A 25,732-nucleotide genomic window follows, 5' to 3' on the forward strand; every position below is an offset into this window, starting at 1 on the left:
ATGTAACTCCACCTAACATTACGGTCCTTTGAAAATAAAATAAGACTGATGAAGACCATCAGTAGAGGATCATTTGATCTACTGACAAACAAGAGCAGTTCCCTTAGTTTCTTTGTTCACCATCCACACACAAGTGGCATCTGTTTTACACAGGACTGTCTGTCACCGAAGTGACACAACTGTCACTGTCCCAACTGGTGTGATGACCTGGGAACCATCACATAGTCATCCCTAGTAGTAATACAAGGGACACTAACATTTCAGCAATGTGTGTATAACTGCAGACCCTATGTATTCCCTCTCATGGCAGGACTTCCAACTGGCATTTTTCAGCAGAATAATGCTCACTCACACGCAGCAAGGGCTGTCTCAGCCAATCAGGAATGTCTCTGCCTGACTGTAACTCTTCCTTGGGTTGTCTGGTCACCAGATTTATTGCCAGTCGAGCATTTATAGTAACAACTGGAACAAGAAATTTTGCAGCCTACAAGTGTGAGGCATCTACTGACCCAGCTGCAACATCTGGGGGCAAATGTGTTGTAGAATACCACACAGAACCTGTATACCTCTATGCTCAACCGTAGCTCATCTTGTATCCTGGCTATGGGCAGCCCAACAAGACTCATTATATTCACACAACATTGCTACTTGGTGCATTATGTTTTAGTCAATGAGTATATACAAAAACTGTTGAATGCTAGAATTCTCATTTATATTTTGCTGTCTCTATAACAGCCTTTGGGATTGTTGCAGCAAATGAAGGTGGATCTACACTTTAAGTCTTCCTATTAGAGTCTCTAGCACCACCTTACTCTGCGGCACTGTATGATACTAAGTAGAATATTAGTACAATAAAGTAAGCTTTAATAAAGCAAAGATGTGTTCAGTAAAATTCATACCAATTTCTCTATGCATAAAAGCACAAGAGCAGGTTATCGTCTTCAATCCCATATATATTGATTTATGAATTAATGCTGAACATTTCAGCAGCACTGAAGCTTTTACAAAACCATTCTGTCTAAATGAATTCCCTATGAAGGTTGTTTTGGGTTACGATATATTCACAAATTTGTTGCAGACATTTCTTCAACTGTCCAATTCATCTGAATAGATATGGAGAAAATCATTTGCTTATTGCTGAAAATACCCTATTTAAATAAATGGAACTCAATTTCGACTGCAGTACTTTCTGCAAAAAAAATCTGCAATGTGTGAATATACCCTTTAAGTCAGTGCAAGGAATCCTCGCCAATCCATGGTATGGGACACTGATAATTCATGTATGCAATGACAGATTGAACAGATGTGGTGGTGGTGGGGTTAAGTATGCAGGATCTTCTTGGGAAAAATGCAACATCTGTCACCTCACCTACAGTAGCTCTTGGTCTACCTCCTTCTCAAGCAGGCTGCTACTATTATGAAATAAAGAATGACATCCAGATCAATACTGCTATAATGACTTGGTCCTGAAATGTAACCCACATCCATCTCCTTAAGCTAAGATCATATGTCAGGGAGATTCTAGGACTAATTTACATTTCACTAGTAAAATGAGGAGTAGGCTGGCATGATAGCAGCAGTACTAGGAGGAGAGCAATATCTAGCGCCCACTATACATACATGGATTATCATTATAACTACAAAATTTACATGCAGACCTATACACTTTATAGATTGCTTCACACATCTCCCTGGAATTGCCAAAAGACCATAGCTGAAACAGACTACATATCGCCCAAAGTCCCCCTTTACACCTCAGACAGAGCCAACAGGCAGCTGGTGAACGTGTATGTTCTCCATCTTCTGCATTCATCTATACGAGTGGATGTCACAGACATTGACACCAGTCACTGAGGCATGCAGGTGACTCCAGGCAGTTGTGTGTCCCCTCCACTGTCTCGCAAAAGAAATCAGTGACTGAGCTGGGAAAACTTTGCCACCCCACGTCACAGAGCCTTCACAAAGCTGCTGTCACCTCAAATGACTTTCTAGCCCAGCTACTATGTAACCCATGCAGCACCAGAAGACCCAGGACTGCAGTGCTATAGGGTATAAGCTTGTGTTTGCAGCACTAGAACGTCTAGGAGAGGAAAGCCTGAGCATGCAAAGTGCTGAAGTGACAGAAATCTATGTATTGTACTATGTAACCGCTGGATTGCCAGGCATTAAATGAAATGTGTAGAAAAGCTGCTGGCACCATTTCACTATGCCCGTTCTCTGAATACCATCATTTCACATTACTAATTTCAGCACTTTTTCTTGTTTGTTTTTTTATGTTTGTATCGAAAAATTTGAAATAAAAAGTGGCGTGTGCTGTATCACTCACCAGAACGCATAGTGCATGAGGAGAACTTGGTGGAGACTGCAGTATAGTCAGCTGCTGCACTGGATTTCCACCCTATCAGAGCAGGTGTCCTGTACAACCAGCAGACTACCCTGGATACTGGGTACGGAAGCCCTGCAGCTCTCTATGTGCCATTTTGTTTCTTGTATTAAAATACTGTAGACTGCAAGGAGAGCCTACCTGCAATATAATGAGAGATAGATACATACGGGTAGACTTCCACATAGATTAGATGGATGGGTAGATAGACAGACATATTGATAGGATGTCTATACAACAGTACCCACAGCTCTTATTTCTAGCACTATACAGTCTATTGTATACACACACATATACACATACAGCCACTTTGAGACATCTCCCAGGTGTTACTATTGAGTGCTACAAGTCTATAATATGAGCCCTGCCAGGAGGGCACTGGGGGCATGACATTGTTCACATTCCCTGCTCTGCCTGCCAGGGGTTACTTGTGGGTGAAATGCTTCCATTTGCCATGCAACAGGGGATCTCCACTCCCTTCTAATACAGGGCACCATACTGTAGATTTCACCATTCATCTCTCGCATCAATATACCATTAACCATGAAGCTGCCGTGCAGAGTGGCACGCATTGCTAAGGAACGAAGAGCCTGCAGCACTAATAGCAGCCTCCATAGAGGGCACACACACCGGCTAGGTGAGACCTGACCTGTACCGCCGAGGAGCCCCCCAGTGCCCACACTCACCTCCTCACACAGCCGGCTCCTGCCGCTCCGGGATGAGGTGCATCTTCTCCGTGGTAGACAGCGGCAAGGTAGTCTTATTTCTTCTTTTTTTTTCACAGGGAGAACCCCGTGAGGTTGGCACGGGCAGAAAGTTGGGCAGAACGTCTCTTCCCCTGGGTGGTGGTGGAGGGGGGCTACAAGGTACTGAGGGTGGGGGGGAGATAGAAAGGGGAGGAGACCTGGGTTTGTACTGCAGTGCAGGATAGCTGGGCTCCTAGTCAAGCCAGGCAGGAGCACTGTCTGTGTCTATGAGATACAGTGAGAGGAGAGACAGAAACAAAGGAAGGTGGATCAGGCAATGAGAGGGGAACAGCTGGAGGGAGAGCTTGTCTTCCCTCCAGCTCCTCAGCCTGCCTGGCATACACCTGTTACACCCTATACCCACCACACACATGATGCCACTGCTGCACAGAATCCAGGCCTGACACTCTCATGACAAGCCTCTGCTGCCCAAACTTTCCTATGCTAACTATAAGATGACTGAAAATCTGGAGTGGATTATTCTGATATCTGGATCTGTAAACTGTAAAGTAGAGCTGATATTAGAAAGGTAATGGGAGCACGTGTGCTTGGACTTTGTGTATGGGGTATGTCTGCCAGGTACGTGCAGTATGGTAGGAAATGGGGCTAAATCACTCCCACTCACAAACAGTAAACCACTGAGGTGATTGTACATGTCGTGCGGATGCCCTGACTTCACCTCACTGGTATAAAGACCATTGTACTGCAGCCGCTATCAAGGCTATATGATACATAGGGTACCATTCAAGATAGGAGGTAGAAATTGTTGATGGGGCACAAATTCAACCTGTTTTAAAGGGAGTCTGTCACAAGAACCCAACATGTCATTTAGTCCCGCAGATACAGTGGTTAAGTCACCTAAGTAAAACTGTGTGTTGTCCTTGTGAATTGTGCCTGAACCGGTGAGATGTCACCTTTTTGTCAATATGCAAGGGAGCTCTTTGAAGCAATGAAGGCATTGTCATTGCTCCAAAGAGATAAACAGAAATGCACTTATTGCTCCAAAGAGATCATTTGTATATTCACAGAAAGAGAGCTATATCGGGAACAGATGCACCAATTCACAAAGGAAACACAACATTTGATTCAGATGACCCAAATCTACCTATCTGCGGACTTTGGTCGATATGACAGGTTTTTATGGATCCCCTTAGGAAACTACTAGCTGGTACCCGCGACTTCGTCTGCGGTGATTGTCGAAGTGTGTAAATGCAATTGCGGGCAAGGTTTTAATAGTGTGTAAAAGGTCTGGGATATGAAATGTAAGTTATGTTTTTTTTTGTAGTAAGTTAGAGAATACGGGAGACTTTTTGCATGTAAAATATTTTTTATTTCACCTGGTATACGTCAGTGGTGGAAAGTGTACATATTGTGTTTGGAACAGAGGTATTTCAAGTTAATATAATGCAATGCATTGCAATACTAATGTATTGCAATGCATTGCGTAATTGTGCCAGTGCTATTGCAGGCTATGTAGCATAGCCTGCAGCAGCCTGGACAGAGGCAGCTGAGTGTCAGGCGTGGGAGACCCGGTGGTTGCTATAGTAACCTGCCGGCGGCAGCGTAGCTCAGTGTAGCCGGCAGAGATCAGGAGGAGGATGCCTACGCACAGCGGGGGACAGACCGGATGCGCGGTACAGGTAAGAGAAGGCGGCGGAGGAGGGAATGTGGCCAACAATGGGGGACATGACGGGGGTTTGAGCAGGCTATGTCGGCCGTGCGGCTCGCCGCGGTCCAGGTCCGAGAAGGCGGCGGAGTAGGGAATGTGGGCAGCAATGGGGTCATCACGGGGGTTGAGCAGGCTATGTCGGGCGGGAGGCTCGACGCGGTACAGCTCAGAGAAGGCGGCGGAGTAGGGAATGTGGGCAGCAATGGGGGACATCACGGGGGTTAAGCAGGCCATGTGGTTCGTGCGGCTCCCGGGCACCTGCTACAGCGAAAGCGCCGGCATGCGCCGTAATGGAATGGCGTGTGCTGGCAACGGAGCCCAGCCAGTAGAAATAAAGTCAGTGGTGCTATGGCAATAAGCGGCAGCTATGGCGGGCAGTTGGCATAGGAACATCAGCGGCATGGGCCATACTAACAGGGTGAAGTGCGGTGCACGTTAGTGAGAGGTGTTTGGAGGAGGCTAAGTAGATAGACAGGGTACAGAGGGAGATGGGGAAGATTATTATGGAGCGTAAGGTGTCGGTCCAGCGTAGTATACAGGCCAGAGGTCCTGGCAATGCAAGAATGGTATGGCCACTTACCAGTGTCGGGCCGGTGGATAGATCATCAACAGCAAACAGCAGGGAGGTGAGAGTGGCATCGGGGAGTGTTGCGGCCTGGAGCCAGTGGGTCGGGTGTTGCTGTGTAAGCTATAGGCGCAAAATGGTGGTGTGCTGGCAACACGTTGTCTATGTGTGTAAGGTGCGCATGCTCCTGTGAAGACAGTGGAGTAGTCTGGTGGGCGGTGCCGTGGATCCTCCTAGTAGTGGGGGTCGGTAAAGATGGCTGGGCCGGAGAGTGAAACAGGTCGGCTCCTGCAGTATCGTTACGGTTAGTATGAAAGTGCTGAAGTACAGTATATGTGAATGTGATTGTGTGGGGTTAGGGGCTAGGCTGTAGAGGGGAATGTGAAGTTTTAGGGCTTGCTATGGTCCAAAGTGTGTGAGATTGAAGAGATAGTGATGTGAGTTGGCTTTTTGGGTGGGTCCTGGGAAAAACGTATGTGCGTTATTGTGACGAAAAGTAGCCTATTGTGCAATCGGGTGTATTAACTATGTTTTTGGAAAATTTGAGCCAAATCGGTGGAGCGGTTTTTCCGTGATTGAGGAACAAACATCCGAACATCCAAACACACAAACTCACAAACTTTCACAATATTAATACAATTAGGGCAAAACTGATACACTCAGCTAATGCCCAGTGTTGGGTCTAAGGGTGCAGCATACGGCACAATATCTTTAACCACTTCTAGACCACCAATAAACTATATAGTCTTGGCGGTCCACTCTTAATCCTGCAATGACTCATACATTTATGCAGTGTTGGGAAAAGTATGAATCAAGTCCTATTCCTGTGCATTTTGTAGTCTGGGGTCACTTACTGAAGTGTATATGGAGCCTGTATGCGCATGGAGCCTAAGGCTACATTCACATGACTTTCAAAACCGGCTGTTTGACATCTGTTTTTTTAACTTTTCACTCAGCAGCTTTAATTTTACTGACAGTGAGCGGGGGCTGTTCATGTGACTGTTATTTTGACAGTCCATAGGACCAGAACATCAAAATATCATTCAGATCCTATTTTTGGCTCTCAAATGTATGGGGGAACCATGAAAACAGGTGCCCCTAGGGTGCAAGACAGCTATGAAAAATGTTTTTACAACCATGTTGCTGCTTGTTTGTCTGCATTCAGCCTTAAACTACAATCAAATGAAGAGGTGCAAAATGGGCAGGAAAAACATCCATTTTCTGCCGCTGCCATGCACTCAAGGGGCACCTATTTTCATGGATCCCCCATACATGTGAGTGTATGGAGCCATCCGTGAAAATGGCCAGAAATAAGACATGAAAAAAATATAACAAAAGTCCTGGAGCTCACCATACCATTGTTTTTCTATCTTCGGGGTGCACGATCCACAACCTCCGGACTCAATGGAGTATAATGATCAATATGCAAAAATAGAAAAGATTAGCATCTCTCAAAGTCTTTTGGTATAAAATCTAACTTTTAATCCATCAAAGTATAAAAAAGAAACATGAATACAGAAAGATAGAAAGAAAAAAAAAATAACAAAAAAAGCTAAAAAAAAAAAAAACTACAACGCGTTTCGGAACTGGAGTTCCTTAGTCATAGCGCTATGACTAAGGAACTCCAGTTCCAAAACGCATTGGAGGTTTTTTTAGCCTTTTTTGTTAGGTTTTGCTATCTTTCTGTATTCATGTTTCTTTTTTATACTTTGATGGATTAAAAGTTAGATTTTATACCAAAAGACTCTGAGAGATGCTGATCTTTTCTATTTTTGCTGTGATCCCTCTCCAGCACCGGAGTCACTGCTGGGATAGGTCATGAGTGTGCAGAGGTTCCAGTTCGGGACCAGCACTTCCAGGGTCAGCAGCGGGCCTGAGGCTATGTAGGCTTCATTCTGTTTTTTTGTTGTTGTTTTTTTTAATGTAGATTGTGAGCCTCACACAGAGCTCACAATGTACATTTTTCCCTTTCAGTATGTCTTTTTTGGAATATGGGATGGGAGAACATACAAACTCCTTGCAGATGGTTTTTTGCCCTTGGTGGGATTTGAACACCAGGACTCGCTAACCACTGAGCCACCGTGTGATCCTGCTTCATTCTGGTTTTGTCCCGCCGCTAGTTATTCGTTTACCCCTACTGTATCAGCTCCCTAGCGACGAGCCTCTCCTGCTTCCTTCCTGCTACCTGACACCTGTCTGCTATCCCTGCTCTTTGATTCCCTGGATTTTTACCTGGCTTGCTTTACAGACCTATCCTCCGTGATCCTGATTTGGCACCTTCCTGACCTCCTGTGTATGACCTTTGGCTTTCTCCTGACCTCCCTTTTGGATCCTGATTTGGCTACTCCACTGACCTCCTGTGTATGACCCGGCTTCCCTGACTACGCTTCTGACTCTGCCTTCTGCTACCACATGACCTCCAGTTATCGACCCAGCTTGCTTGACCACGGATTTGCTCCTGAATTACCCTCCTGCTCATCTGCACTCCAGTCCATCCTGCTCCCTTGGAATTCACTCTAAGGTTAATGTCTGGCTTCTTCTGGGTCCTCCTACTTGGAGTTCGCTGGGTGTGGTCTCTGGGCAGTTGCGGAGCCGGGCCTCGAACTTTTATGAAGTCCAACTCCACCATCAGGAGCTCTGGGGAAGAACTCCGGGGCCTGGTTCCGCTCCGATTAGGAGAGTGAGGCACACCCAGGACTGTTTTTGCCTCAGCGCTTGGGGATTCTAGTTGCCCAGGACTTACTGAGTTATTTGTTGCATCAGGTTCCTAACAACTGTATTTGAAACGGCTGTCACATGGCCATTATAGAATCTATGATTTTCAATGGGTCTGTTTGCATGCTACTATCTATGGTTTCATGAACAAAGATAGTGCATGTCAGTTTTTTTGATGGCCATGAATGGCTGATTATGAAGTTAATCTGTTTTCCCTTAGTCCCAACAGTGGCACAATACGGGGTTTTTCTGCCCCTGTGTGCTGGTAGGACAGGCAGAATTTTTAATCAGCCAAATTAACATAATTGCAATGGCTATAGCCCTATAAGAGGGCACAGGGACCTCCCCTCCATGTGTAAATGCAAGAGTAAATGCAAGAGTAATAACAAGTACAATGATTTTAACAACCATAACAATGACATATAAGAGAGGGAGCCTTGTGCCGCTGTTGGGACTAAGGGACTAAGGGAAAACAGATTATCTTCATAATCATCCATTCTCTGTTGTCCCACAATACAGGGAGATAGCAAGCAATCCCTCTTAGAGAGGGACACTTACTCCACTGAGGCTAAAACAGTCCGCCCAAAGGCAGTGGCTTCTGTGGCACGAGAGCGCACTCTGTAGTGCTTGATGAATGTAGATTCTGATGACCAGTAGGCTGCGGCACAAACCTTGTCTAGCAGCAACGCTTTCTTCTCCGCCCAGGAGGTAGAGATCAACCTTGTGGAGTGCGAGAGGAAAGCAGGGGGTGGGAACCCCTGCACTTGAAAAAGCCAACTTGATTGTTTCTTTCACCCACTGGGATATGGATGGTTTTGAGGCTTTGAGACCCTTATGTTGACCAATAAAGTTGATCAGATTTTCAGACCTTCTAAACCCATTAGTACATCTCAGATATATCTTGAGACATCTGACCAAATCCAAAATGTGTGTAACCTGAATTCCTCTGGAGAGGAAGGAGAGGGATCAAAGACAGGCAATGAAATCAGTTGCTCAATATTTGAGAGTGAAGGCACTTTAGGTCGAAATCCTGGTAAAAACTGTAGCTGGACTCTATCCTCAAAGAACAGAATATATGGGTCTTCAGAGGAAAATGCTTGTAACTCCCATACCCTTTTGGCAGATGTAATCGCCAGAAGGAATAATGTTTTGTAGTTAAGGAATTTTAAATCCGCTTCCTCTAGAGCAGGGGTCTCAAACTCGCGGGCCGCATGCGGCCCGGCTAACAATTTTGTGCGGCCCGCAGACTAATCCACGCCAAGCCTAGTATGTTCCATTTAGTGGTGACCGCCGCTACGCTACATAAAAATGGCCGGCTGTAGCGCAGCGACGGGAGAATGTCCCGGACCTTGGGCCCGCCCCCTGTAGCCTAGTAACGGATTGGCCAATCCAGCCGCAGCTCTTTTTCTCATGCGTCATTGATGTCCTGACGCTGAGCGCGGCGGCTGGATTTTAGCAGCGGAGGCCAGACCTGCAGTGACAAGGTAAGTGCTAATTTTACAAACCCCAAAAAACTGCTTTTATTGTCCCCTATTTTGCCCCCAAATCTTTCAATTACTACAACTCCTAGCAGCTCCAGATGCCCTGGAGCTGCTGGGAGTTGTAGTGCACCCACCCTATATAGATAATGTCCCACACTATTGTTATGCTGGTGCCCTTTTCTAGAGCTCCAGCAATTGTTTGTAGACCTAGTGCGGCCCGCCGACTGGCTGGGATCTTGCTCTGCGGCCCACATGCTGAGTTAAGTTTGAGACCCCTGCTCTAGAGGCTCAAATGGTGAATCACAAAGTGCCATTAGGACCGTACTAAGGTCCCACTGGTGGACAGGAGCAGTGACTGCTGGTCTCAACCTAGTTGCCCCTTTTATAAAGGTGCTCACTAAGGGTTCTTGAGACAAACGTCTCCCCAGATAGGCGGACAAGCGGCTACATGCACCTTAAGGGTGGAGACAGAGAGCCCGTTGTCGAGTCCGTCCTGAGGAAAATCCAGGATTGCCACTAATGGGGGATCGGAGGAGTCCACATCCTGTTCCCGGCACCAGGAATTGAAGATGTTACCGATTCTGAGGTAATTCTTGTTGGTTGATTCTGCACGGGAACAAGCAAGAGTATTGAGGACAGCTCTTGACAGTCTTCTATTCCTCAATAGGGACTGGTCAACCTCCAGGCTGTCAGGTTGAGTCTCCTCAGATCCTGGCAGCTCAGCTCTCCTTGACCTTACCAAGTCTGGGAGGTGGGGAAGCCTCCAGTATGTGCTTTGACTCATCCTCATGAGTTCAGCAAACCAAGTCCTTTTTGGCCAGAAAGGAATTATGGCAATTCCCGAGACTTGGTCCTGTCTGAACTTCATCAATACCCTGTCTATGATGGGAATTTGAGGGAAGATGTAGACCAGCCTGAACCTCCATGGGATGGCCAGGGCATCCACTGCCAAGGGATTGTCCAATGGGCAGAAGTTTTTCACCTTGGCGTTGAGTCGGGTTGCCATAAGATCGACCTCCGGGAGACCCCATTTTCGTATGATCTGTTGAAATACGCCTGGATGTAGAGACCATTCTCCTGAATGTGTAATACCCTTACTCAACTGATGTAAGGGATGCATATAACTCATCTGCCCTACCTCCCCTAGGCAGATCAGATCACAACCTGGTACATCTGCGACCCACATACACTCCACTGGTGCGCAGAGAACCGGCGGTTACCCGTACAGTGAAGATTTGGTCAGAGGGAAGTGTCGAGTCTCTAAAGGACTGTTTTAATATAACTCTATGGGAAGTATTTCAAGACTCATTTCCAGAGGACATTGAGGGACTCACACATTGCATAACAGACTACATTAATTTCTGTGTGGACAGCACGGTACCAACTAGGAAGGTGAGGTGTTTCTCCAATAACAAACCATGGATCAACTATGAGATTAAAACTCTTCTTAAGGAGAAAAAGCGAATTTTTAGGTCTGGGGACAAAAATGGCCTGGGGGCGGTGCAGAAACAACTAAGACAACTGATCAGAGAAGGGAAAGCCAACTACAGGCGGAAGATGGAACTACAGATGGGGGAGGGTAGAGTCTCAAAGGTCTGGGACAGCCTGAAGGTGATATCCGGACATAAACAACAACAAATGGCAGCTCATCAGATTGAAGGTGACAGGAAGTGGCTTAATGAGCTTAATCTATTCTTCAATAGATTCGACTCCAAACCAACTCCCCCCTCACAAGCAACCCCCCTCCCCTCACACACCAAGACCCAACCCCCACCGACTGGCAGTAAATTGCAATCCGAATGTCTGATCCTCATGGAGTCTCTGGTGTGTCGGGAAATTAAGAGAATTAAGGCAGACAAGGCCGGCGGACCCGATGGGATAAGCGCAAGAGTTCTTAAAATGTGCAGTGACCAGTTGTGTGGTATTATTACGCACATGTACAATATGAGTCTAAAGCTAGGAGTGGTACCTCAACTGTGGAAAACATCTTGTGTGGTACCAGTCCCAAAGAAACCCAACCCGATGGACTACAATGACTACCAACCCGTAGCACTGACATCCCACCTGATGAAGGTCCTAGAGAGACTGGTCCTGACACACCTACGCCCCCTAGTGAGCTCCGCTCTGGACCCCCTCCAGTTTGCCTACCGGCCGGGCATTGGGGTAGATGACACCATCATCCACCTTCTTCATAGAGCTCTCTCTCACCTGGAGAAACCAGATAACACTGTGAGAATAATGTTCTTAGATTTCTCCAGTGCGTTCAACACCATTCAGCCAGAGCTACTGAGGGAGAAGCTGAACCTTGGTGGTGTGGACCATCACCTGTCCAACTGGATCCTAGACTACCTGACAAACCGCCCTCAGTATGTGAGAGCCCAGGACTGTGTGTCTGACACTGTGATTTGTAGTACGGGGGCACCACAAGGTACAATTCTTGCCCCATTTCTCTTCACACTGTACACTGCTGACTTTAGGCACAACTCATCCAGCTGTTACTTACAGAAGTACTCCGATGACTCTGCTATAGTCGGCCTTATCACTGATGGCGACGATAGGGAATACAGAGACTTAAATCGGGATTTTGTTGAATGGTGCCAGCAGAACCAGCTCAGGATTAATGCTGGGAAGACCAAGGAGATGGTGGTGGACTTTAGTAAACGGAGAGGTGCTCCGACCCCGGTGGAGATCCAGGGGACATGCATTGAGATAGTCAGGACCTATAAGTATCTGGGTGTGCTCCTCAATAATAAACTAGACTGGGCTGATCACCTGGAGGCGCTGCACAGAAAGGGCCACAGCCACAACAGGCTCTACCTGCTCAGGAGGCTGAGGGCCTTCGGAGTCCAGGAGGCACTTCTTAGGGCCTTCTTCAACTCTGTGGTTGCCTCAGCCATCTTTTTCGGTGTAGCCTGCTGGGGGAGCAGTATATCAACCAGGGACAGAAATAGACTTGACAGGCTGATCAGGAGGGCCAGCTCTGTCCTGGGGAGCCCCTTGGACCCAGTACAGGTGGTGGGTGACAGAAGGATACTGTCTGTGGTGACCTCCATGCGGGAGAACAAATCCCACCCCATGTATGGGACCCTGATGGGACTTGGCAGCACTGTAAGTAACCATCTGCTTCACCCCAAGTGTGAGAAGGAGCGCTATCGCAAGTCTTTCCTTCCAACCGCGACCAGGCTGTATAATCTACATCAGACCAAGCAAAGATCACTCCGCACAGAGAACTAATGATTATGAATGTCCTCCTTCTTTCTTCTCTGTTCCTAAGCTGCTATGGACTCCTAGTATATCTTTCTCAGCATATGTGTGTCTACTACTTCTGTAATATTTACTGTGTATTACCATGTATCTGTATTACTATGCAGCTGAAACATACTGAAATTTCCCCACTGTGGGACTATTAAAGGATTATCTTATCTTATCCGCTACTATGTTCAGGGAGCCCTTGATGTGAACAGCGGATAAGTGGGACAGGTTCTTTTCTGCCCACGTAAAAATCAGATTCGCCTCTCTTAGCAGGGCTGGAGACCTGGTACCTCCTTGTTTGTTGATGTAAATCACCATGGTCATGTCTGACCGGACTTTGAGTGCTTTTCCTCTGAGGAGAGTGGAGAAGTGGCACAGTGCAAGATACACTGCCCTGAGCTCCTTCAGGTTGGATGTTCCCTCTTCCGGTCTTTTCCAACGTCCTTGAACGGTTTTGTCTTCCCAATGGGCTCACCATCTCCAGTGGGATGCATCCACGCTGTTGGAACCAAGGACCTTCTGTCTTCCAGGTGTATCCACCATCTGAGGTAAAGACGGGTACTGGGAGAAAGGCAGATTCTCTTGTGCAGTCCCCGTGGAGACCTGTTCCAGGCGCTCAACACTTCCATCTAGAGGGGACGCAAATGCCATAAAGCCCAAGGGACCGCCCGGGCCGAGGATGGCATCAGGCCGAGGACTCTCATGGCGGTGCGGATGGTGACCCACCTGGTCTTGCAGAGACAATGGGTGGCAGTCTCTATCCGTAGACTTCTTGGCTGGTGAGAAAAATCTGCATGTTTACTGAATCCAAGATGAAGCCCAGGAATGTCCTCTGGGTAGATGGCACTATTTCAGATTTTTCCCAATTGATGAGCCACCCTAGCTTCTGTAGGAAGGAAATGGCCATCAGGTGACGTTGGAGAACGGGGGTAGACTGAGCTCTTATCAACCAGTTGTCCAGATAGGGAATGATAAATAGGCCGTGCATTCTGAGGGCGGCGGCAACAGTTGCAACCACCTTGGTGAGGCGCAAGGGGCAGAAGAGATGCCAAATTGGAGTACGGCAAATTGAAAGTGTTCTTTGTGGCCAGACATCTAGATAGCAATCCTGAGATATCTTCTGTGTGGAGGATAGATGGGGACGTGGAGGTAAGCGTCCTTTAGATCCAGGATTATCATGACATCGTTCTGTTGGAGGAAAGATGTAGTGGAGTCTACCGATTCCATCCAGAATGGTCGTCTTCTTATGAACCGGTTGACCAATCTGAGATCTATTATCATTCTCCAGTCTCCTTAAGGTTTAGGAACCAGGAAGACTGGGGATTAGAGCCCCAACCCCAGCTCTAAAGAGGGAACCCTTTCCAGAGCCCCTTTTTTGATGTACTCCTTGACATATCTTTCCAAGATGGTCTGTTGAACAGTGGATAAGGTACGAGTAAGTATGAAGCGGTTGCGGGGAGGTTGGATAAATTCTATGGGGTACCCATACTCTACTACCTGCAATACCAAGGGATGTTTTATAAGCTGGTGCCACACAGTGGAAAAGTGGGAGAGGCGTCCCCCCACTGGAATTTCGGCCACAGAGAGCGGCGCACCTTCAAAAATTAGGTCTCCTCTTTGGCTCTTCTTTGGAGAGCCCACGCCCTGCTCCTCTGGAGCGATATCTCGAACGTCTTTGAGGCTGAGATCTAGCCCGCGAGTAGGAGCCTCTACCCCTAGAAGGAGGAGCTCAACTTCCACGGGAAGCCTGTGGCAGGGATCTTTTCCCTTCTTTCAGACCTTCCATTAGGACATCCAGCCGACTGCCAAAAACCCTGCCAGGTTCAAAGGAAAGTGTACATAAAGCGTGTTTAGAAGCAAGATCAGCCCTACAGGGCCTGAGCCAGAGGGGTCTTCTGGCTGCTGTTGACTGCGCCACAGCCTTGGAGGCGAGCCTTAGCTGCTGTCTAGAAGCTTCTCCCATGAAGTCGGCAGCCAAACGGATGGATTCCAATGAGGTCAGGATGTCATCGCGGGGAACTCCGGTATCAATGTCTCGCTCTAAGCTGGGAGAGACGGGCCCACAAGTTGTCCAAAACTTTAGCGGACGCAATGGCGACTGACGCTTGAGCAGATGAAGAAGAGTAAACTTTCTTCAGGGTGGAATCTGCTCTACGGTCCAGAGGATCCGATAATTTGATCCGTGCTCCATGGGCATGACAGTTTTGCGAGGCATCTTTGCTACAGCATGGTCCATTTTCGGGGGAGGTCCCCACCGTTCCAACTGGGATGGGGTAACTGGAAAAAGATTTTTTTTAAAATTTAGTGGCCAGATGAGCCCTTTCGGGTTGTTTCCATTCATGCGCCATGACCGCAGTAAGAGCAGCGTCTGCTTAAAAGGCCCTCCGCCCCCCAAGGCAGACGCGGAGGCTTCCCCTTCAACATCTAGATTCCCTCTTAACTGGATGGACCTCAGCAGCCTAGGTGTTTTATCCCAATGGAAAATAGGTCTGCTGGAAACTACAGATTCCACCTCAGTGATCATGGAGTCATCCTCAACATGGAGTCTTTCCATGGAGGGAAGGGACAGCAAACGCCTTTCTGTGTGCTGTCTTTTTGAGAGCTGAGCTAGGGAGCTACAGATATCCTTTAGGGAATCCTCCTGGAATTTAAAAGGAGGATGCTTACCAGAATGAAGAAGACTTTCCCTTGCTTCCACTTATAATCTGGATCCGTATTCACCATAAACTCCGTAACCCAAGCCACGACTTCATTCATGGAGTGCTCATCAGAAGGAGGACCACGGCTTTCAGAAAATAATGCCTACCATCTGGGAGCAGAATATCATAGCCCGGTTAAATGTCTCCTCTTAGAGGAACTCTTCCTCCCCCTTTGGTCCCCCGGAGGGGTTGTGGAGGATGACATAATGTCAGGGATACAAGGTGGTTTGAAACAGCACCTAAAACAGAGCACTGGTTAAGGGGACAAGGATTTATTTATTTATTTTAAATTAAAAAAACCTTACCGGGTTCGCACCAGCACAGAGGTAGCCAGAGTGGATGCAGCGAACCGCAGATGCCACCAAAGGTGCAGGAGATGTAGGGATGCAGGAAGCCCAGTGCAACAAGTGCAGCAACAACAAACCCTAGATAACCTAGGGAGCCCCACTGAAATTCCAGGAAGGCAAGGAACCTTGTCAGAGTCCCCTCCAAAAGCTCGGAGGAAGGGGCGGGGCTAGCCATTGCATCCCATTTTTTGTCATCCCCGTTATGCACTGGCTATAACAAGCCCATAGGGCCTGATAGTATGCCCCCCTCCCCTCATCCCCCACACAGAATACGACGAAACCGCTGAAATAGCAGCTTAAAACGCTGACTCCCGGCCGCAGCAGGAGAGTGGCCGCCGACATACCAACATCCTGCACTCTGTAGTGCCTTGCTGAACTAAAAGGTAAGCCTAGGAACCTAGGCAAACATACCTAGACCAGAGAGTAAAACCTTCTGTAAGATAGAAAGGAGGAGAAAGGGGGGGGAGGCAGCCAAGGGGAGGTTGGTATCACAAGAGCTGTCAACAGTGATACCTTTTTTCCCTGCAGGCAGTCAGAGGTATCTTCAAAATAAAGTTGCAGATGGAGATGGGGACCCGGTTCCTCAGGTATATCCCTAGTCCGAGCCCCCCTAAGAGGACACAAGGTCCTCCCCACCTGTCCTAGTCCACACAGTCCAAAGGTAAAAAAGGTATCCAGCACAGCCGTATACGTTGTAAAAAACTTTTCTTGACTCTTTATTCCATACAAAATTCCAGATAAAATAAATACATCAAACACACGTGTCGTTTTAAAATGTGCGTCCAGACTGACGCGTTTCGGAAAACTTGTTCCTTTCTCAAAGCCTGTCTTGCACCAACTGAACCTTTGTATTTGTAGTCCCACCAATCAACCACACACCTACAATTGATGCAGTTAATTACCCTTTTTGCGTTGTTGGTTACGGAGTACAAATGTGAACAAGGTCATTCAAACATAACCACACCTTACATTAAAACCATACCCCCTGCCTAAACTTCGATCAAGATACATATATATTTAATTGGACATAATTCTAACATATGAAAAACATATACAAAATATTATCACAGGATATTGATTTCGGAGTAGAGATCTGAGAATGCGATTTCTCTAAAGTCATTACGATTCATTTTACTAGCAATCTGCTCCATGTGATAGAAAACGTCTTAGTTCACATAAAGTCCATATTCCAAAACTACAGTGGATGTGTAGAACTCGAATTGAGAAGTTTCCAAATTATCCGAATGCTTCATGGAGTTTTCATGATGTCAAAGATGGAAAATAATGCCCTTTTCCTCCTATATTCCTCATTGTGTGATTCCCACAACAAAGATGGCCACGATGACTTGCTGGATTGAAGCGCACATGCTCAAAGCTAGGTCACGTTATCACCATGCTCCCATTTGATTGGTTGAGCTTTCAATTCAATGATAACTCTGCTAGAAAGAGGTAAGTAAAAGGTTTTATGAGAATCAATAGATATGAAACAAATTATCATAACTGTATCTATCTGTCTATATACTTTTCAACAGTGATACAAGCTGCTCCATAATATTTCAAAGATTGATCTCCTAAACACTGATTTATTTACCGATAAGGCAATATTGTATAAACAGGAATGAAAAAACAAGGTTAAACTCCCATTATCCTTATTGACAGCAATGGCGTGGTGGGAGGAGAAACATTTGTACAGCAGTTTGAATCCCTTTAAAGATCGCATACACTGGTATGGCCGATTTATTGATGATTGTCTCCTTATTTGGATTGATGATGTTCGTGATGTGCAGAAATTTATGGATTATATTAACAACAATGTATACAACTTAAGGTTCACCTTCAATATTGGGGGTGAATCCATAGATTTCTTGGACATCACATTGAAGGGGGACAGCATTAGTGGTAAAGTGACATCTACTAATTATAGGAAACCACACGCAGGTAACACCTTGCTGCATGCTCAGAGCATGCACCCTAGACATACTAAGAAGTCATTACCGGTTGGGGAATTCCTAAGAGTTAGGAGAAATTGTACCTCTCAGGAAATGTTCAACAAAGAAGCAGCCGTAATTACAGATAGACTTAAACAAAGGGATTATCCCACTTGGTCCATTAAAAGAGCTAAACATATAGCCTCAAATACGGACAGAAAAGAATTGCTTTATGGAGTAAAATCATGTGTAAAAAATAAAAAACGTGCTGGAATACATTTCACAACTAGATATAGTTTACAATATGATAATATAGTTAAGATCATAAAAAATAACATGTCAATTTTGAATCAAGATGCACTTTTAAAAGACATCATTAAGGAGGGTTGTGATTTTGTATCATTAAGGGGAAAAACCATAGGCAATCATGTATCACCTAGTCTGATGGTAGACAAAGATAAGATGAAATCTGAAACGTGGCTCCATATTAGGGGTTTCCACAAGTGTGGTTTGAGCAGATGTGGTGTATGTAAAATGACAATTAATACTACCTGTTTTAACAGTGTAGATTCAAAACAACAATTCAAAATAATGAGTTTTATAAACTGTATGAGTAACCATGTCATCTATATGATTTCCTGTGAATTTTGTAATCTACACTATATTGGCAGTACAGTTAGAGCTCTAAAAACACGTATATCAGAGCATATACAGGACATAACAAACGTTAACAGCTTGCGAAGTACGGGAGTGTCCAGGCATTTTAAGGAACATCATGCCGGAGATATATCAGGTTTTAAGTTCAAAGGAATAGAAGTAGTGAATAAAATGACTAGGGGGGGTAACTGGGAGCACCAATTAAGAATCAGGGAAGTCTATTGGATCTTCAAGATCGGTACCCGTTACCCCTTGGGTATGAACCAGAGGAATGATGTAGCTTATATTTATCAACTTTAGGAATTACTCCTCTATCCCTGTTTTCGCAAGGCTGTCAATAAGGATAATGGGAGTTTAACCTTGTTTTTTCATTCCTGTTTATACAATATTGCCTTATCGGTAAATAAATCAGTGTTTAGGAGATCAATCTTTGAAATATTATGGAGTAGCTTGTATCACTGTTGAAAAGTATATAGACAGATAGATACAGTTATGATAATTTGTTTCATATCTATTGATTCTCATAAAACCTTTTACTTACCTCTTTCTAGCAGAGTTATCATTGAATTGAAAGCTCAACCAATCAAATGGGAGCATGGTGATAACGTGACCTAGCTTTGAGCATGTGCGCTTCAATCCAGCAAGTCATCGTGGCCATCTTTGTTGTGGGAATCACACAATGAGGAATATAGGAGGAAAAGGGCATTATTTTCCATCTTTGACATCATGAAAACTCCATGAAGCATTCGGATAATTTGGAAACTTCTCAATTCGAGTTCTACACATCCACTGTAGTTTTGGAATATGGACTTTATGTGAACTAAGACGTTTTCTATCACATGGAGCAGATTGCTAGTAAAATGAATCGTAATGACTTTAGAGAAATCGCATTCTCAGATCTCTACTCCGAAATCAATATCCTGTGATAATATTTTGTATATGTTTTTCATATGTTAGAATTATGTCCAATTAAATATATATGTATCTTGATCGAAGTTTAGGCAGGGGGTATGGTTTTAATGTAAGGTGTGGTTATGTTTGAATGACCTTGTTCACATTTGTACTCCGTAACCAACAACGCAAAAAGGGTAATTAACTGCATCAATTGTAGGTGTGTGGTTGATTGGTGGGACTACAAATACAAAGGTTCATTTGGTGCAAGACAGGCTTTGAGAAAGGAACAAGTTTTCCGAAACGCGTCAGTCTGGACGCACATTTTAAAACGACACGTGTGTTTGATGTATTTATTTTATCTGGAATTTTGTATGGAATAAAGAGTCAAGAAAAGTTTTTTACAACGTATACGGCTGTGCTGGATACCTTTTTTACCTTTGGACTTATTGGTTTCTCCTCCGGGCCGTGGGAGTGTATATCCGAGCAAAGCTGTGGAAAGGAAATTCAAATGGGAGTACAACCAGAAGATATATGACTGCAGTTGGGCTGAGTATTATTCCTTTTTCCCCTTTCCTATTGACCTAGTCCACACAGGACAGAAAAAAACACGGGGAGGGGAGGTCCCTGTGCCCTCTTATAGGGCCGTAGCCATTGCAATTATGTTAATTGTGTGCCCTACCAGCACACAGGTGCAGAAATACTCCGTATTGTGCTGCTGGTGGGACGACAGGGAAAAAGACCATTTTCGGAAACAGGGATACCTAATGTGTATGTGTTTATAATACAGCAGAGATTCAGAGCTATGGTGGCTCCAACTTGCACAGGAATTGAAATCTCTGCCATTCAGGAAGTGGCGTACATTTCTAGTGTAACTCATGATAGTTTTCCATCATGAATTATAAAAAATATGATGGGTTGGGGCATACCCGCCCACCCATTTCTGTCCACTTTCTTAAAAAGTGGCGAGTTCTATAATTTTATGTAGTCTACCAGTTCATGGCCAAGTTGTTGTGGTTGTTGTGGTTGTGGAAGACTCAGTTTTCAGATTCCCTCACCAGGTTACCTGATCAATGTTCACTGTCACCTGGTACCCGGATCATGCTGGATTCACACCAGCACTCACTCTACGTTTAAGGATTCTGTCCCTGAATCAGCTTGAAAAATTCAGATTTTTCGGGCATAAACCCATTGGACCCCATTATAGTGTATGGGGTCCCCAGGTAACCACTTTTTAAGTGGATTTGGTTTCCCTTTTTCCGGTTCCCAAGTGGACCCAAAGAACGGAAACCCAAGCGCTAGTGTGAACCTAGAATCAGAAGTATTCACTGTACTATTACGCCTCCTCAGTACAATGAATACTAACAAGGCGGTTGCTGAGGCATTTTTCATTAAGTGACCCAATTTTTGATTCCATTTATCTCAATGGGCTGTGTAGAGAGAGAAGAGCATGGGGCCTAGAACCAAGCCCCGAGGAACCCCAACGGCAAGGGGAAGAGGCAGAGCTGCAAATGATAAACTGAAAGTATGGTCTGAGGGATAAGAGGAGAACCAAGAAATTGCAGTATCCACGAGGCCAACAGAGCAGAGCATAGTGAGTTGGTGGTATGCTGAGAGAGCCAGAAAAACAAGAAGAGAATAGTCACCATCAAATTTAGCTGTCAGAAGTTCATTGGAGACATTTGTGAGGGTTGTTTCAGTAGCATGCAGAGTGCGGAAGCCAGAATGTAAGGGGTCAAGAAGGGAGTGGAAAGATAGTGGATTAAATGAGAAAAGACCATGCATTCCAAGATTTTGGAGATGAATTGGAGGGGTTGATAGCAGCATACAATGTGTGAAGGGAGGATTTCACAGAGGTCTGTGCATGGCGTTTGCACCTTGAGAGTGAGTAATGAGTGAAAAGTTTCAAAGAGTCTTTTAGGGTTACAGGAAAGAGATGAAAGTGGTGAAATAGGCTTGTTTGACAAGGTGAAGGGCAGAGCTATAGGTTTCCAGCATAAACTTGAAGTGGAGGAAGTCTGCAGGTGAACGTGATTTTCTCCACAGACATTCAGCACACCAAGAGCACTGCTGAAGAAAATGTGTCTGTGCTGTGTGCCAGGGTTGCTGCAAAGTGATCCAGAAATTAGAACGAGCTAGGTGGATGGTAGATCATGGCTACGTTCAAAGAGAGCAAGTTGAAGAACCTGATTGCGTGGACCTCAAATGAGGGAAAGGTGAGTGAGGGTACTGGGGGAATGACCTGAAAAGTGTATGACAGTGATAGAAGTATGCCTACCTCTCCACCTTGCCTGTTGTCAGGCCTAGAAGGATGTAAGAAATGTAGGCCACAATGGGACATTGCAGTAGGGGAGGCCGTAACAGACTGATGGATCCAGGTTTCACTAAGGACTAGCAGTTTGAGAGTTTTACTATGGTATAAGTAATCAATACATTCTAGTTTGTTATACAATGAGCGGATGTTTCAGAGAGAACAGTTAAAAGGGACAGGAGAAAGATAAGGAGAGGGAAAGTGGTGAATATTGATGATGTTAGTGGGACTTCTATATGTAAAAGAAGAGCAAAAGTTAGTGAAAGAAGGTGGGCCAGGGTTGGGAGAGAAGTTTCCAGCAGGAGCAAAATAGACAGAGACAGAAGGTGTTTCAGTGATTTATGTGGGCTCATCTGTTTAGTTTGACTGTTAAAAGAAGTAAAGGGATTACAATGGTTAAAGAGAACGAAAAATCTGTGAGAGCTGTACATGGGAAAAGGAAGAACAGAGGGATTGATATGGACAGTGTGCACTGGTGGTAAAGATGGAGGGCAGTTATACATGAGAACACTTGTTAAGACAGTAAATGATAGTGCAGCTATATGATACCAACCATGTGTAGAAGATTTTTTTTTTTTTATTTACTAGGAGTTCTTTCATTGCTTACCTGTTTTGTGCCCTGTCTAAGTGCCATGTATAAGTGCACTTTGTTTGATCTGCACTTTGATATCTACATTTACATTATAAATTCCGCTATGCTTTGGAAATCCCATAAGGATAGGTTTACACCTGCTCCCAGATTCCGTTCAGGGATTCCATTCGCCATACTGCTTGAAACCAAGTAAAAACCTGCTGGACCCCATTATAGTCTTTAAACAGATTGAGTATTTTAGCTAATTGGGATTCCATTTTTCAGGTCCCTAAGCAGACCCGAAGAATGGACACGGAGCACAGGTGTCAACCTAGAGTGTGTCTACTTTTATAGGGAAGCTGAGCTTCATAACTAGCTTAATTTAGGTTGTTAATCAATTAAATAAATTATAATAATAAATAAATTGACTTGAGCCCCAAGAGTCTATTGAGACTAAATGGTGGAAACTAGCCAGGGGGTGTATATGATATTGTTGCAATACCTTAGAACCAATGTGTAGGGGATTGTCCTTAACCTTTTAAATTGGGGGTTGAACCTGACATTTTAGATTTATAGATTAAAGGTTATGTTTTAATTGTTAGTACAGTGGGAACCCTTCTTGTGTGTATATGTAAATCCAGTTACCCTTACCCAGTGTGTATAGGTGTTAACCAATTAATCCTCAAACTGTGACACATCAGGATTCTGAGCTATGTAGATCCAAATAAACAAGCTATCATAAAATCATTGAGCATCAAAAGACTGAGACTAGTAAAGATAAGGACACATGGAAATGTAAAAATACAGGCTTGAATAGAGTTCAGTAAATAGTAAAAGAGTTGGATGGAATATGAGATGAGTACCACTCAGGGTGCATTCACACTACGTATACGGCAGCTTATTCTGAACGTAAAACACGTTCAGAATAAGCTGCGTATAAAGCAGTTCCATTCATTACTATGGGAGCTAGCATACGAGCGCTCCCCATAGAAATGAATGGGCTGCTTTTTTCACTACGAGCAGTCCCAGATGTCTGCAAAACAGACATCTTTGACTCCTCACTTCTCCACGCACCCAGCCCCTATATATATATATATATATATATATATATATATATATATATATACCTCCCAACTTTTGAAGAAAAGAAAGAGGGACAAAATGTGCAGCATGCATAGTGCACCGTGGCAAATTTAGCTCCGCCCACTTTATGTTGACTCCGCCCATTCTCATTCATTTTCCATTTGCCCCCACACAGTATAATGCTCCTACAGTCACCCGTACACTATATGTCCCCACATTATAATGTTCCCTTCCAACTGCCCCATAGTATTAAGGGGTAGTTGGAGGGGGGCAATAAATTAATGGCAGCTGAAGTGGGACGTTAAAATGGGGGCAACTAGAGGGGGAGATTAAACTCGGGCAGCTAGAAGCAGACATTAAACCATAGGGGTAGCTGGAGGGTGATATTAAAATGGGGGCAACTAGAGGCAGACAGGTCCCCCTCCAGCTACTCCCACGGTTTATTGCCCCCCTCCAGTTGTCCCCAGTTTAATGTCCCCCTAGTTTAAGTGCCCCCCTTCATCTACTCCCAGTTTCATGTCCCTCCTCCACTTCTCCCCCAGTTTCATACCCCCCTCCATCTGTCCCCAGTTTCCTCTACCTCTCCATCTCTCCCCCAGTTTCATGTTCTCCTTTATCTGCCCCCTTTTCATGTCCCCCTCATCTCTGTCCTCAGTATAAAGTTCCCCTTCCATCTCTGCCCCCAGTTTCAAGCCCCCCTCCATCTGCCCCAGTTTCATGTCTCCCTCATCTCTGTCCTCAGTATAACGTTCCCCCTCCATCTATGCCCCTAAGTTACTGTTGACACACACACACCTTATACTGCTAGTCACATCCGAAGCAGCAAATACATGTCTTACACTAGTCACATCCAGAGCTGTATTCACAGACTTTGCACTAGTCATATCCATAGTGGCATTCCCTTGACATGCCTTACCCTAGTCTCATCCAGAGCTGGATTCACATGTCATACACTAGTCACATCCAAAGCAGCATATACATGTCTTACACTAGTCATATCCAGAGCTGTATTCACAGGCCTTGCACTAGTCATATCCATAGTGGCATTCCCTTGACATTTCTTATCCTAGTCTCATCCAGAGCTGGATTCACATGTCATACATTAGTCACATCCAGAGCAGCATTTACATATCTCACACTAGTCACATCCAGAGCAGCATTTGCATATCTTACACTAGTCACATTTAGAGCTGCAGTCAGATATATTACACTAATCACATGTAGAGCAGCATTAATTTATCTTATACTAATCATATCCAGAGTTGTATTATAAAGTTATCACACTCATCCACAAAGCTCTCCATAATGCCGCCCCTCCCTTTATTTCCTCCCTCATCTCTGTCTACCGCCCAACCCATGCTCTCCGCTCACTCAATGACCTAACACTTACATCCTCTATTATCAGAACCTCCCACGCTCGTTTACAAGACTTCTCCCGAGCTGCACCACTTCTCTGGAATGCTCTACCCCGGACAATCAGATTAACTCCCAATTTCTACAGTTTCAAATGCAAACTAAAGACGCATCTTTTCAGACAGGCCTATCACAATGTCTAACGTAAACCCTTAACCCTCCTGTCTCCGCTCCCACACTTCCCCACATGATATGATGTCATCTAAGGATAACTTTATCTGTCCAAGCTCCATCCACATGTTACAGGACACGACTGTCAACTGCTCATAAAGTCTTATGTTTATGCAATGACAGTCACCTGTATTACAAAAGTGTCTGACCTCTGCATAAGCAATGCCGCCCCTGCTACCTCTTGTGTCACCCCCTCTACCTTATAGATTGTAAGCTCTTGCGAGCAGGGCCCTCAGTCCCATGGTGTGAAATGACTTTCTTTGTAATGCATCTTTCTGTCTGGATTTGAACCCTACAAATTGTACAGCGCTGCGGAATATGTTGGCACTATATAAATAAAATTTATTATTATTATTAACATACACACACACAGACAAACTCACAGACACACACACAGAGACACATTCACACACACACACACTCTCCACCCTGCATCTCACACCCCCTCCCCTCTCAGTACCTTAGACGACACATCTGTCCTTCTCTTCCAGCACTGCACGGGATACTAAGACACGCCCTCCTAGTCACGTAACATCTGATGTCACACAAGGTACTTCAGATTAGTGTAATATCGGCTTTCTCCCGATCACCCCCAGCTCTTATCCCAGGTACAACCTTGTATCTGTTATAAGAGCCGGGGGGTGATCGGAGAAAGTATGTTAATAAGTAAAACACATCAGGGGCAGAGCGGGACATGGGGGAAGTCATGCGGGACAGGAGCTTAAAATTGGGAGAGTCGCCCGGGCTGCCGCCCCACCTCATTAGAGGTGCGGTGCTGGTCTGATAATGTGGAGTTTGAACCTGGAACTCTGTGCTAAGCACCCATTCACCTGCTGGTGATGCTGTGGAC

At 45.2% G+C, this 25,732-nt stretch overlaps 1 protein-coding gene across 6 annotated transcripts in view; it reads right to left on the reverse strand.

Annotated features, from left to right (window-relative positions):
* The window catches only part of DLGAP3 (DLG associated protein 3), a 335,981-nt gene extending 332,732 nt beyond the window's left edge, over nucleotides 1-3,249 (reverse strand). For all 6 annotated transcript variants that reach the window (XM_075264490.1, XM_075264489.1, XM_075264486.1 and 3 more), the window contains exon 1: nucleotides 3,070-3,249. The gene's annotated coding sequence lies outside the window, so the exon portion shown is untranslated. The remainder of the gene's footprint in view (nucleotides 1-3,069) is intronic.
* Nucleotides 3,250-25,732: the final 22,483 nt, after the last annotated feature.

Source organism: Leptodactylus fuscus, chromosome 2, assembly GCF_031893055.1.
Source record: "Leptodactylus fuscus isolate aLepFus1 chromosome 2, aLepFus1.hap2, whole genome shotgun sequence".
NCBI classification, from domain to species: domain Eukaryota; kingdom Metazoa; phylum Chordata; class Amphibia; order Anura; family Leptodactylidae; genus Leptodactylus; species Leptodactylus fuscus.